At 40.5% G+C, this 14,376-nt stretch overlaps 1 long non-coding RNA gene across 1 annotated transcript; it reads right to left on the reverse strand.

Annotated features, from left to right (window-relative positions):
- Positions 1 to 11,778: 11,778 nt before the first annotated feature.
- On the reverse strand, positions 11,779 to 14,082 carry LOC133736199 (uncharacterized). The gene is made up of 3 exons (XR_009859455.1): positions 13,777 to 14,082; positions 12,229 to 12,434; positions 11,779 to 12,124 (listed from the first exon to the last, which is right to left on the reverse strand). It is a non-coding gene; the product is annotated as an uncharacterized LOC133736199 (long non-coding RNA).
- Positions 14,083 to 14,376: the final 294 nt, after the last annotated feature.

The raw sequence follows: 14,376 nt of genomic DNA on the forward strand, positions 1-14,376 counted from the left end.
TATGTAGTTTTTGAATACTATGAAGCATGATTTAGGTTTTAAGTTTTCAATCTGAAAATTGCGATTTCTTATATGTTAAGCATGATTGTTAATTTCAAGCTTCAATCCTATCTTTTATGTGTTAATTGATCTTTGGATGCACACTTTGGCTGATGAACATGTAATTGAATCCATATTAAGATGCTAGCATTCTAGGTCTTAATAATTAAAGTGAAAAACCTGTATATACTTAGGTAAAATAACAATGAGTCTTGCATGCTTGATTAGCGTTCTAACTTATGTTTTGGCTTGAATTGATCAATCTTCCAATGTGTTTAATGTGTTGATTGTTGACTTGATACACATTTACGCAAGCCTATGTATCATTGTTAAGATAGGGAAGTATTATGTCCAAAGTTATCATACCATGGGGATTAGTGGCTAACCCACAATCCTTGGGTAACCGGAAATAGAGACACTTAGCAAACAAAAGGAAAAGAAAAAGAAAATAAATAAAAATGCTACTCTAAGGCACCAAGTGACAGGACCCGCCCCGAATTTCACCCTGAAATCCGAGGTGGCACTGTGGGGCCCACCTTAGGAATAAATCTACCGAAAATTTAGCAGAGTCACCCCTAAAAATGGACTACCCAACCTGTAGAATTACAATCACACTTCTAACAATCATCCATAATATCCTGGAGCCACCCTGCTCCCCAAAATCCAACAACTCCACAATTTACAACTAAAATCCAAACAATACAACATAATTCAAACTTACAATATTTGTCCCACAGGTTATCAGAGCAACCTAAAGGAGGAAAAGAAGTCAGGATACAAGTGGGTTCAATAAATAACCTACAATATAGAAAACAACAGCAGCAGATGCTATGCCCCGAATCCTACTATGCCGAACCAGCTATTCTGCAGACTGGGCATTTGAAAACGAAGGGCCCAGGGGAAAAGTATATAAAAGCGTTAGCGTGAGTGGACAAAAATAAGTAATTGCAAAATAAAAAGAGTTTATACTTTCCCACGTATAATTATTTCATTAAAAACAGATGCACGCAACAAGAGTAAAGACAATTAACTTTAAAAACAAGCATCTCGTAAAACCAAGCCAGCCCCGCTGGTATAAGTGAAAACCGGACTAGCCCCGCTAGTCAAAGATAAATAAAGAGTATGGGGAAAGTGTTTTCACCATACGAATAAAAGGGAGCCTCCCAGGCTCGGGTCGGAGTGTCCTACACTCTTGAGCATCCCATGCTCTGCTCTACTCACCCACAAATACATAGTAAGTGGGGAGGAGTACTGATAGGCTAGCTAGCAATATAATATAGCGACCCAGGTATGGTGGGTTAAAACCACGAAAATCGAAAATAGAAGGGCTTCCCCAATATTTCACAAGAAGTAAAATAATATTCCAATGACGTGACCCCGCATGCCAAAACACTCTTGAGTTCATAAACCAATATGCGAGGTTAAAGTAAATTCATGAATCCCAACGAAAATCCCAATTTCAAAGATCCTTTGGGAAACTCAAAAACGGACGAATGAAAACAATATTTAATTCCAGAAATCACCTCGGAAAATACTTCATTGAAAATCAATATAAATCACAAATTCAAAATCGAGCATAACAAATTTTAATTCAAATTACAATCGATATGGTAATGAATACTCAAATCCAATTAATATTCTCGATAACTTAAAACATTAATTTAAATCGCTAATCCATTTCCCAAATCAAAATCAAGATAAATCAATATCAATTTCCCGAAAGTGAATTATAATAATATGATAATTAATTAAATAATTACTTATTTAGAGAAAAACAATTGCATGCATCATTATTTAGAAAACAAAAGTCCACTCACAGTATACGGCTAACGTGGTATCCAAGTATAAGGATCCTCGTCGAGTGATGAGTCAGTACCTCGTCCTGTACACAATCATTCATGCATAAATAATTACCGGACAGAAAATAATTTTACGATAATTAAAATTCAATCCCAAATCCCATAATCTCAACTCCTTCAATCCTCTTCAATATCCATCCAAACTTCACCAAACTTCAAATATAAGTTCTACGACATTTCTAGGATTTAACTAGCCAGAAATCGCAATTAAAAAGCTGCCCTGCGCACCGCCGGCGGCGGCCACAGTGGCGGCGCCACCGCCACCGCCACCAGCTCCAATGGCCACCAAATTTTGGCAGCAGCTTCGTCTCGACCATCCAAACTACTTTCTCAACTACAACAATTTCAGAAAAAGGCTAGAAGTACCTCAACAATTAGGGAGAAGTTTGAACCCGATTTGTGAATAGTGACCCCAAACTTCAAACCGTCGATTCTTCCTCCCCAGTGAGAATTTCAGCTAGAAGCCTTGAGGGAAGATGATCAGTGACTCGAGGCGCTCCTAATAGACCTGATTTCACCACCAGAAGTGGCCGCAAAATGGAGAATTTCGCCGGAGACCAAACTGCTACAATAACGGTTTTGCCCAAAATTGATGGTTTCCCGGCCAAATCGTCATAACCCACGGCCACAGCCGTGTAGAGGAGGAGGAGGCAGTCCTAGCCTAGCCGGTTTTGCGTCGATTGGTCGCCGGATGGTGAAGAAATCCAATAAAGAAGAATGGAGGCCGACACGGAGGAGAGGAAGAAAGAGAGAAATCGGGGAAGAGGAGAGAGGAAAGGCTGGGTAGAAATCTGATCTACCCACAGTAAAATTCTATATATATACTAATTACCATGAACAGTAACTTTCGTATTTTGCTTATAACTTTCGCATACGAACTCTGATTTTTACGTACCACAAATGCACACGCTCAGTTTAACGTCCTCTACAACTTTCATGAATAACATTTTCTCAAATTTTGACCCAAACAAAAAGTCAACTTTTAGGGCCACTAAAAGTATCGAAACAAGGTAAAAAGTGAAAGTAGTTGTCGTTTACCGTCCAAATGACTAGTAAACGGGTAAATTTAGGTTCGGGACGTTACACCAAGCCTTAGCAATGCTCGGCTTTGGTTTGCACCGAAGCCTAATCAAAGCTATGAGCCTAGTAATGACTATTTACAATTAAGTAGAAATTGTCATTGAAAATAGTAATTTGAATTTCTAGAAATTAAAGTACAAGAATTTAAATGAAAACTCAAATAACAACTAAATTAAATAAAGTAATGCAAAGTAAGAAATGAATATAAATTGGGGATTGGTAGCTAGGGATGAATCCTAACCCGAATTCAATGCTCTAGATGCTAATTTAATTGACATGCAATTTACTAAAAATGGTAGAGGTCGTACCCAAGGCTTTTCAAAGCTCAAGGACCAAAATTCCCTTTCATGGTATTCCTACTCTGGTTCAAGGGCCATAGGAACTCACTTGACATGAATTAGAGCCGGTTCAATGGTCACTAATTCACATCAAGAGGCCTAGAGATCGAGGAATTAGGCAACCAAACTCACCATAATTGCGATCAAGCTAATTATGTAGTGAACCATGCTTGGACTTCCCACGAATATTAAATCGGGGTTCTAGCCCTAAAATCTATGGATGTCATCTCCTAAATTTTAATCTAGACTTATTAAAACACATACCCAAGAGTTGACAATTCCTAAGAATGCATTCTAATCAATTATCACAAAACACAAGCATCCTATAATTAACAAATTCCATATATAAATCAAATTAAGCATCCATTAGATCAAATTTGGGCTAAGGCACACAACCCTAACCCCCAACAAAGAAATTACTCACAAGTCACAACCCATAATTGATAGGAGCACAATGTGCGACGATATTAATGAGTATATGCCCCATTTTAGCCTTGTTTCTCCCTTAAGTTTTGTGTTTTGAGTCATCGAGTCATTTTAAGAGTCTTGTAGAGTGTTTGGCGTGAAATAGGCAAAAAACGCAAAATTCATGAAGAATCCTAGCTGGATCAGGATTTCTCACCGTCATGCTAAACTGTGGGCCTTAAGAGAGAATTTATGGGAGTATTTTTCTGAAATTAAATTGTTTTAATTCCTTTTATTTTCTCTAAAAGAATTTAATTTTGTGCCCTTTATTAAATCAAGTTGACCAAGCAATAGAGAAGGAAAATAAGGAGAAAGACGTTTTCAGTTGGGGAATAAATAAGAGAAAGACGTTTCAGCTTGGAAATTAAAGGAATTTCCCCATTATGAGAGGAGTTAAGGCCATAAAGGAGACGTTTCAGTTGGGAAATTAAAGGAATTATGATGCAATCCCATCCATCCAATGATGAAGGGTATGATCGACAAAAGCCAACCAATGCTCCCCTATAAATAGGCAACGTCCAGAACAGAATTGGCATCACTTCCTGGCCAAAAACTTTTCCGAGACTCTGCCCAATTCACTCCTCAAACTTCCATCATCTACAAGACCGTGACCACCACCCATCCATCAATCCAAGAAGCTCCTAGGCGCTAAGTCAAGGACGCTCTACCACCATAGCAGAGACGAGTTCATCACCTTATTGCCAAGCCGCTAAGGAAAACGCTTCAAAGTATAATTAATATTTTTATTAATATTTTTGAGATTTTCAGTTTATTATTGAGTTAATTTCGAGAATTCTTTTATGATGCATGTTACAATCTTGTGCCCTTTTATGTGTTTAGGTAATTTTCAGAGTTAGGTTCATAAGTTTGCATGCTAGAATAATGGTGAGAGTTCTTGTGTGTTTGCTTAATTTGCCAAGAGTAATTGTTATTTGTTAAGGCGCTAAGTTAAACAAGTAGCAATTAGTTCTAAAAAGTGGTAAAAACCATGTTCAATGGTTAGACGATTCTGGAAATTACGTGTTAAATTCTATGTCTAATGGTTAATATGCATGTGTGAGTTGATTCGAGGGTTAGATAATACTACTAGTTAAGAGAATTACGCTGAGTGTTTTCGAAAATTAGTAGTATTAGACTTGGTAAGGACTTTTCCAATCCAAGCCTACATTAGAACGAATTAGATAAATGGATTGACCGCTAAGGCTTTTCATTTGGGCTCTTATCTAGGCATTTAAGATGGGCACATTTTTGTAGCATGTTGAAATGGATTTTCTATTTTTACACTCAGTAATTTCCGAGTGGTATTGGTCTAGGTTAGGGAAGTCGATCATTGTATATAGTTTTATTTTTTTTCGTTTTTATTTTAAGTAGATTAGGAACCAAATCTCAAAACCCCCATTTTATTCTTTTATTTGTTAATTGACCTTTTTGTGCAGGTGTACCCTACAATCCCCGGACTGAACGATCCTTGCTTGTGCTATACTAACCTCGATATTTTTGCAGGGTTAAATTGTGAGGCTATTTTAGCCGCAATTTTTGGCGCCGTTGCTGGGGATTGTTTAAATCCCTAACGCTTAAAGTGTCATCGATTTTGTTGTTAATATAGAATGCATGCCAAATTTTTGTACTACGCTTGTGGAATGGTGACAAATTGCGATTTATGTTAGGCCAAGCTATAATTGTGATTTAGTTTAAGTTTTATGAGTACTACGAAATTAAGCATGTCTTTTATAATTGTTGTGCAATTTGTAGAAGTTTTTAAGCATGTTGTAAATTGTAGAATGAGTTTTTTTTTTTAAGAATGTTGTAAATTGTATGTGTTTTACTTAGATTAATATATTTAGGTTGTTATTAATTTAGTTAAATACTTAATTGTTGTAAGTGTGTAAAATCGTATGAGTAGACAAGGGCCCTTTTGTTAATATTGGCCTAAACCCTTCATTAGTACCTTGCTAAGGTCTCTTAAGGTTGAGGGCGGCCTTTATTAGCACTTGGAGAACGGTCTAACACATAAGTTAATTTCCCAGCTGAGTAAGGGGCGCATACGGATGGTGTCTTAGGTTGGGACCCTGGGTGATGGGTTCAATTGTATCTCAGAGATACTATATAATGAGCCTAAACCACCATGTGGGAGTAGCCAATAGGGGCCTAAACCTCAATGAGGGAGTAGCCTCCGTAGTATCACCAAAATGAGTCCGCCCTCTCACTTACCTCTTAATCTGGCCATCCGGCCTTCTGAAACAAAGGAAAGAGACTTATGTCTAGGCGACTATCCCTATATTGTATCTCACCAATAGTAGTGGTTTCTATTGGGATCGACTTACAACTTGGAATCAATTGAGATATTAACTAAGTACCCTAAAAAAAAATTGATGTGTGACATGCTTAAGGTATATTGGATTAAACATGACCTTGTCGAGAGTAGCTGTTCTATAGTCCCATTGCACAAACGATCGAGGTCCTCTGTTCCAGTACCTAAGTATGTAAATGTCAAAGTAACTTAGAAAGTAGGAAAGACATAATGTTTGTATCTCGAACCTTGTATATGTTACTAACACTTGATTTGGTCTTAAAGGTCCATGAATGTCCACTGTCTCTAATAAGACTAAGGAGCTCTTTGAAAAATTGGAACGTGCTAAGGAAAGGGCAGAACTCACTTTTTCAGACCACCCTCCTCTAGAAAGGAGGGATTCTCAGGACTCTAGCTATTCAGGTTATAACTCCTCAACTAGATCAACCGAGGAGATCAACAAACCTGACCATTCTGAAGAAGGAGAAGAACAAGTCTTTGAAGAGGAAGAAGAGGAGGTCACTGAAGAGGACGTTACAGACACAGAAGAGGAAGAAGAGGAAGAGCACGCCCTTGTAGAGCAAGTACAAGCACCAATGGCTGAGACTATTAGGCAACTGTTTAATCCCACAGGTGGGGGTGCTGCGCCCTTATGCATTGCCTATCCACAACTAGGAGAGGGGCTTATTGATGATTTTGAGTTAAAGAGTGGGTTTCTGCATCACCTCCCCAAGTTTCATGGGTTGAGTAGTGAAGACACCAACAAGCATCTCAAGGAGTTCGAGTTTGTCTGTAGGAGTATATGCCCTAGAGGAGCTGATAACAATATCTTGAAGATGAAGGTATTTCCCTTTACTTTGGAGGACAAGGCAAAGACTTGGCTATTTGAGCTGCCTGCTGGGCCTATCAACACTTGGGATACGATGAAGGGTGAGTTCCTTACGAAGTACTTTCCTGCCTCAAAGGTCACTGTCTTGAGGAAGCAGATTAGTGGAATCACGCAAGGACATGAGGAGAATTTCTGCAATTATTGGGACAAGTTTAAGAGCCTTGTAGCATCATGCCCTAACCATGGGATGAGTAAGGGGTCCCTCCTTACCTATTTTTATGAAGGACTCACCGCTAATGAGCGTGGTCTGTTAGATGCTGCTGCTGGAGGGTCCTTTATGGATAAGACACCTGCTGATGCCAAGGAGCTACTTATTTATCGTGCACTAAACTATCAGCAAAATGAGGGGGTGCTTTCCTCTCAAAGGAGGGTACATGAGGTGTCCACTAACTCTGCTCTTGAAGACAAGGTCAACAAGATGTCTACTCTGCTGTCTCAAGTCTTAAACATTATTGAAGGAGGAGCAATGGCTCAAGTGTGTGGGATGTGCTCGACTCAAGGGCACCCCACTGATAAATGTCCCCAGCTTGCCTCTCCAGAAGGATGGGAATCCGTTAACGCCCTAGGGTATCAAGGAGGTCAAGGAGGCCCAATGTACAACCCTTACTCCAATACGTACAATCCTGGGCTCAGAGACCACCCCAACTTTCGTTGGGCCAACAATGATAACACCTTGAGACCACCTCAAGGTCCAGGTCAGAATTCTCAGCGCCCACCAGGTTTGTTTTTGAGGCCTCAGGTACCTCAAACTTTTGGTATTCCCAATTCTGTCCCTCCACCTCCTATTTCTAATACTTTGAGTGCCCCTAATTATGATGAACTGTTGAAGTCTCTTGCTGCGGGGCAACAACAACTTAACACGGCTACTCAAGCTTTGGTTGTAGGACAGGCGACCCATTCAAAGGATATTGCAGAGCTCAAGAATCAACTGCGCCAAGTGGTGGATTTTATGGGTCGGATTGCTGAAACAGGGATGCTACCAAGCAACACGGTACCTAACCCAAGGAATGAGCAAGCCCAAGCCATCATCACTAGGAGTGGACGCGTGCTAGTGGACCCTTCCAGAGCCCACAAGAAGGCCCAAGCGGCCCATAATGAAGAAGAAGACGTTGTGGAGGTGTCTAAGAAGGATGTTTAGAAGGACCCAGCTACATCAAGGGTGGAAGTTAACGTGCCCCAAGCTGAGGCACCCAAAGGTACAATTCCTAACTCTAGTGGTTTAGTTCAGACTAACCCAGTTGTTTCTATACCTTTCCTGAGCAGGTTTGCCAAGACGAAGAAAGATAAATCTGATCAAGAGATCTTGGAAATCTTCAAGAAGGTTCAAGTGAACATGCCCCTGATCGAGTGCATCAAACAGGTGCCTAAGTACGCCAAGTTCTTGAAGGAGCTATGCACCGCAAGGAGGCAGACAAGAGAGAAGGAGGTGGTGAAAATGAGCGAGACGGTATCAGCCGTTATCCAGAGGACACTACCCCCAAAGTTGAAGGACCCAGAGAGTTTTTCTGTTCCTTGTATCATTGGTGACACCAGGTTTGAAAATGTGATGTTAGACTTAGGGGCGTCCATAAATGTTATGCCTTATAATTTGTATGTGTCCCTAGGTCTAGGCCCTCTTAAAAGGGATAATGTTGTCATTCAACTTGCTGATAGGTCTAACAAATACCCTCAAGGGTATGTTGAGGATGTTCTTGTGCAGGTAAACCATCTGATATTACCTGCGGATTTCTACATATTGGACATGGAGGAATCGCCCCTAAATACCACTCCATTACTTTTAGGGTGTCCCTTTATGAGGACTGCAAGAACGAAGATCGACGTGTACAAAGGGACTCTCACCATGGAGTTTGATGGTGATGTTATATGCTTCAACATTCTTGAAGTCATGAGGTACCCTGTTTCTGATTTGAAACCTTGCTTTGCTATTGATGTAGTTGATTCACTCGCGCAGGTTTTCTCTGAAGCAATGGTTGAGGATGAATTGGCTCTGACCCTAGAGGAGGGGGTCGGATCTGATGCAAATGGGGAACCTATCCCGAAGGTTGAGTGGGACGTTGAGGAGCCTAGAGTGATCAAGACTGTGGCCTCACTGGAGGCTCAGCCTATAAAGAGGTCAATTTCCTATTTGTCAATTCTGGTTTCTACTAATAAAATGCTACCCTCTATGGTTCAGGCACCCAAGTTGGAATTGAAGTTACTCCCTGAGCATTTGAAGTACGCGTACCTAGGAGAAAAGGAAACCCTCCCAGTGATCATATCATCAACGCTGGAGGTAGAGCAAGAAAGGAAGTTGGTGGACGTGTTGAAGAAGCACAAGACTGCCATTGGTTGGACTCTAGCAGATATCAAGGGAATCAGCCCAACCACGTGTGTCCACCGGATCCTGTTAGAAGATGGTGCCAAGACCACAAGAGAAGCCCAAAGACGTCTACATCCGCCCATGATGAAGGTGGTCCAAGACGAGGTGATCAAGTTGCTAGATTGTGGGGTGATCTACCCCATTTCTGATAGTAAGTGGGTCTCTCCAGTGCAAGTAGTGCCCAAGAAGTCTGGGGTGACAGTGGTGAAGAACAAGGATAATGAGCTAGTGCCCCAGAGATTAGTGACTGGTCATAAGGTATGTATCGACTACCGGAAGCTAAATGCCATAACGAGGAAGGATCATATGTCCTTGCCTTTTATAGACCAGATGTTGGAGCGCTTAGCGGGCCATTCCTACTATTGCTTCTTGGACAGATATAGTGGGTACAACCAGATCTGCATAGCCCACGAGGATCAGGAGAAGACGACCTTCACATGCCTCTTTGGGACCTTTGCTTATAGGCGCATGCCCTTCGGCTTGTGCAACGCACCAGGTACTTTCCAAAGATGTATGCTTTCCATTTTCTCAGAATACATTGAAAATATTATTGAAGTCTTTATGGACGACTTTAGTGTCTTCGGTAAAGATTTTGATACTTGTTTAGAGAATCTAGGATTGATACTTGAGAGGTGTGTAGAAACTAACCTTGTGTTGAATTGGGAGAAGTGTCACTTCATGGTGACACAAGGGATAGTGTTAGGACACATAATATCTGCTAGGGGCATTGAGGTAGATAAGGCTAAGGTTGATCTTGTACGTCACTTACCCTCCCCCACAACTGTGAGGGAGGTACGCTCTTTTCTTGGCCATGCAGGATTTTACAGGCGGTTCATCAAAGACTTCTCCAAGGTGGCGAGACCTATGTGTGCCCTATTGCAAAAGGACATGCCCTTTGTGTTCAATGAGGATTGCAAGAAGGAGTTTGAAAAGCTCAAGGAGTTGTTGACCACGGCCCCCATCATATGCCCTCCGGATTGGAGTCTACCCTTCGAGCTTATGTGTGATGCATCGGACTATGCTGTTGGAGCTGTGTTGGGCCAGAGGAAGGATAAGAAGCCCTATGCTATTTACTATGCTTCTCGGACCCTCAACGACGCCCAGCTCAACTACTCCACCACTGAAAAAGAACTCTTGGCTGTAGTTTTTGCTTTAGATAAGTTTTGTTCTTATTTATTGCACTCTAAAGTAATTGTTTACTCTGACCATGCAGCCTTGAGATATCTGATGATCAAGAAGGAGGCCAAGCCCAGATTGATTCGATGGATCCTGTTGCTTCAGGAGTTTGACCTAGAGATCAAGGACAAGAAGGGCAGCGAGAATGTGGTGGCGGACCATTTGAGCAGGATAGTACATAAGGAGGACGTCCAGCCCCTACAGGAAACTTTTCCAGATGAGCAGCTCTTTGGGATAGAGGTTAGTGTTCCCTGGTATGCGGATATAGTTAACTATTTAGTCACTAGGACATTTCCTGACACACTTTCCAAAGCTAGTAAGGATAAATTGAAGAAAATGGCTAGGCGGCAAAGAAGCTAAAAAGACAGGCGGCGAAGGAAGCAACACTCCTTGGAATGCAGCACTTGTGAAAAGATCCATTCATTGTAGTAGATGCAAAGGTGCTGGGCACACATATTGTACATGCAAAAAGCTGACTTCATTGTGAAGTAGTGAGTAGAGATTGTGATAACGATCTTGTGCCAATCTTAGTTCTAGTTGCAAATAGTAGTGAGTAGAGATTGTGATAATGATCTTGTGCCAATCTTAGTGCTAGTTGCAGGTCAAGTTCACCTGACACTTGTAGTGATTTTGCAGTAGTGCCAATTTTATGGGTTAGTGTATGGTCTACTAGTCAAAGCATTCATGTCTCACAAATCGTGTAGGAACAAAATTGGACATATTTGTCACTAGAAACAGAGGCACAGGTTCTTAAGAGCATATAATACAACTATAGTCCGCTGGTTTGGATGTTTGCAAACTCCACCCCTCTGCTCCCCAGCAGCTGAAACAGTAGCCCTGGACTTAACAGCACAAACAACACCACCGCTATCACCACCAGTCCCCAATCTGCAATTACTACTACTGCAGTCTACTTCTTGATCACTTCTGTGTATAGTTGATCAGTTTGTGTGTGTAGTGAAGTTGTCAACTTAGGAACTAAGACTTAATGTTTCTCTCTAGCTGAGCTAGCAAGCTATATATACTGAATCTAAAAGTACAAGGAAAAATGTGTTGGCAATTGAGATACGGAAGGAATATGAAAAAGAGAGAGCAATCACAGTATTAGTGTAGTAGAAGAAATCTTCAACTGAAATAGTATAAATGTGTGTGAACAAATAGTCGGTGGCTTGTGGTGGGATGCAAAAGACACATGGGCCAAAGTGACATGGTCTTGAAAATGAACCCTTTAAAGTTTAATTAACAGGTGTTATGAGTCCTTATAATTTAGACAACATACACACAGAGTTAACTAATCACTCTTTGTAATAATCCCCTGTTATGTTCTTCAAATGAACCATATAATGGTACCAAACAGAATCAACATCTTTCTACATTCCCTTTTCTCAGATCATTTTAGACTCAAAATTCAAAGCACTGACAATAAAGATTTACCATTTTTCGAGTTTCCTGAAGATTTGGGATTGACACCGGGGCTCTCAGTCTGACTCCCGGTTGCATGACCACTCTTATCACCTACCTCATCATCTGAACCGTGCGAACACTCTCATCACCTTCCTCCTCTGTAACCAACCTAACATGTGGCTCGACAACCTCAAGTGACTTGAGTCCTTTCCGGAAGAAGTTCAACTGAATACAAAAATAGAAGAGGTTCTGGAGTGTTAGTTTTGCTTCAAACTATTATAAGAACCGGAGGTGATGACTTTTAAACTTATTGGAGATAGAAAGAAAACCTGAGCAACATGGTGGCGAGCTGCTTGTGTTAGAAGACTTCGGGCTTGCCCTTGCTTCAGGGACTTCAACCGGAAAACACACAGTGTAGCTTCCTCATCATATTCCTCACGAGCTACTTGCAGTTGCTGCAAAGTAAAGCTTTCGCCATTCCCACGTTTTGATCTCCCTTTTTCTTTCTGTTGTGCTACTTGCAGTTGCTACCTCTCTGAAGATAATGTGCCAAACCATATTCAGAAAAACTTTACTTCAAATAGGTAAAAAAAGAAAAAAAAAAGTTAAAAGAGAAAGGAATAAACCGTTTCTCATCACATTGTCGCTTCATTAGGCATCATAGAACAGGAAAGGGACATCTAGTTACTTACAAGCCAATGAACAGAAGGGAACAAATAATAAGTAGGTGCAGAGAACTGGGACCTCCAGGAAGGCAACAACTCTAAGGTGAAAAAGGGCACATCAGGCATTCCTTGACTTTTAAAGCCTACATTTTGATATTACCAGTTAAAGTGTTTGAAAAGCACATAGCCAAGCATCGACCTAGCAGATGGCACATTATGCTCACTGCTTATTTGGCATGCCTAGCTCATCACTATGCTAATCAATTAGTGAAGGACCTGGAAGATCCCACCAAGTTAAATGGTGGCTTATGCAAGTCAAACAAGGTTTTGGTGCAGGTGTGGATCCACCAGACACTAAAAAATCCTTTTGATTTGTAACACATACAGAGTACTTAATGCACAGCAGAAATACCTATCATAAAATTTGAATAATCTGTGTTGCTTTTTGACAAGCATCTCTTTTTATTTGGGCATAGTATTGAAACAAATGAGAGAACGATCACAAATTTTAAGTTTATTATAGTTATGGACAACCAAACATCAACTACCAACAAAAAATTATTACAAAATTGAACTGCAATATGAGGAATCTACCATAATATATTGCAGAAAATCTAATAAAATACTGAAACCAAATCATATTGTGCTATTCACCCCAAGAGAATCACACATATTCTGCTTCTAAAACCCAAAATATGCCCTCAATATATAAACCAGCCCCAAAAGCCACTCTCCGTGTAAACCCCACAAAACCCAAGACCTCATTCATCAAATCTACATAGATAAGCAACTATATCACACACTTGCAATTTGAAATAAAATAAACCCAGTTCCAGACCGAGAGCAATCAACCAAAACCAAGTCTAGAAACCAAAACCGAGCAAAGAGACCAATAAAGACACAAACTTGGCAAGCATAACTCACCAAAATTTAAAGCTTTAAGCTTCGGACTATCAGAAAAGGAACTGAGCAAAACAGTATCACAAACCCAAAAGAACGAGGCTTTATACAAGCATTGAGTCCTTGAGAACCAAACCCACCACCAGAAAACAAAAGTAAACCCAAAACCTAAAAACACCAATCAAATCCTTGGAAGCAAATTAAGAAACAAAAGCAGATCGGTGAATTTTTTTTTTTTTTGAATAAGCAGATCAGTGAATTAAGGACTCACAAGTCCTTCGAAGACATGCATTGAACATAGTCGTGAATTACCTATGAAAGAAAAGCTCAAATTTTCTCCAAATCACCGGCCTCAAACTCGGATTATGTTCACCGTCTTCAAGCAGAGGAGCTGGTCCGACACAAAAAAAAGAAGGAGGACGAGGAGGGTCGGGTTCTGGTTGGAGCTGGAGAACGAAGACGAGGAGGGTTTTGGTCAGAGACGGAGAACGAAGAGGAGGACGGTATTGGTCGAAAGAGGAGAACGAAGAGGAGGAAAGGGAGGTTTGGTCGAATAGTGTTAGGGCAAGCTGAAGTCAATGTTAGTCCAAATATGTCTAAGTGTGGGAATGAGCTTTACCTTCCCCGCGCTTCTTTAAAAATTTTTAACTTAGCCGCTCAGCGTTTTTCTGAAAATTCAAATGAAAGTTTTGTCACCGGCTAATTTCAAAACCGATGTCAGTTATATGCATACAAATCGGTTTTTGAGGAATCGATGTTTATAACATTGTTTTACATCGCGTGTATTTCTCACCGATTTAATTGTCATGATGTCTATGAGCATAATTCTAGTAGTGGGTCTACTTGTAAGCTTAATGGTAAATTGGAAAATAAGTAAACATACTTCAATAAGGGTTTAGAGGTGGAGTTATC

Source organism: Rosa rugosa, chromosome 1 (genome assembly GCF_958449725.1).
Source record: "Rosa rugosa chromosome 1, drRosRugo1.1, whole genome shotgun sequence".
NCBI classification, from domain to species: domain Eukaryota; kingdom Viridiplantae; phylum Streptophyta; class Magnoliopsida; order Rosales; family Rosaceae; genus Rosa; species Rosa rugosa.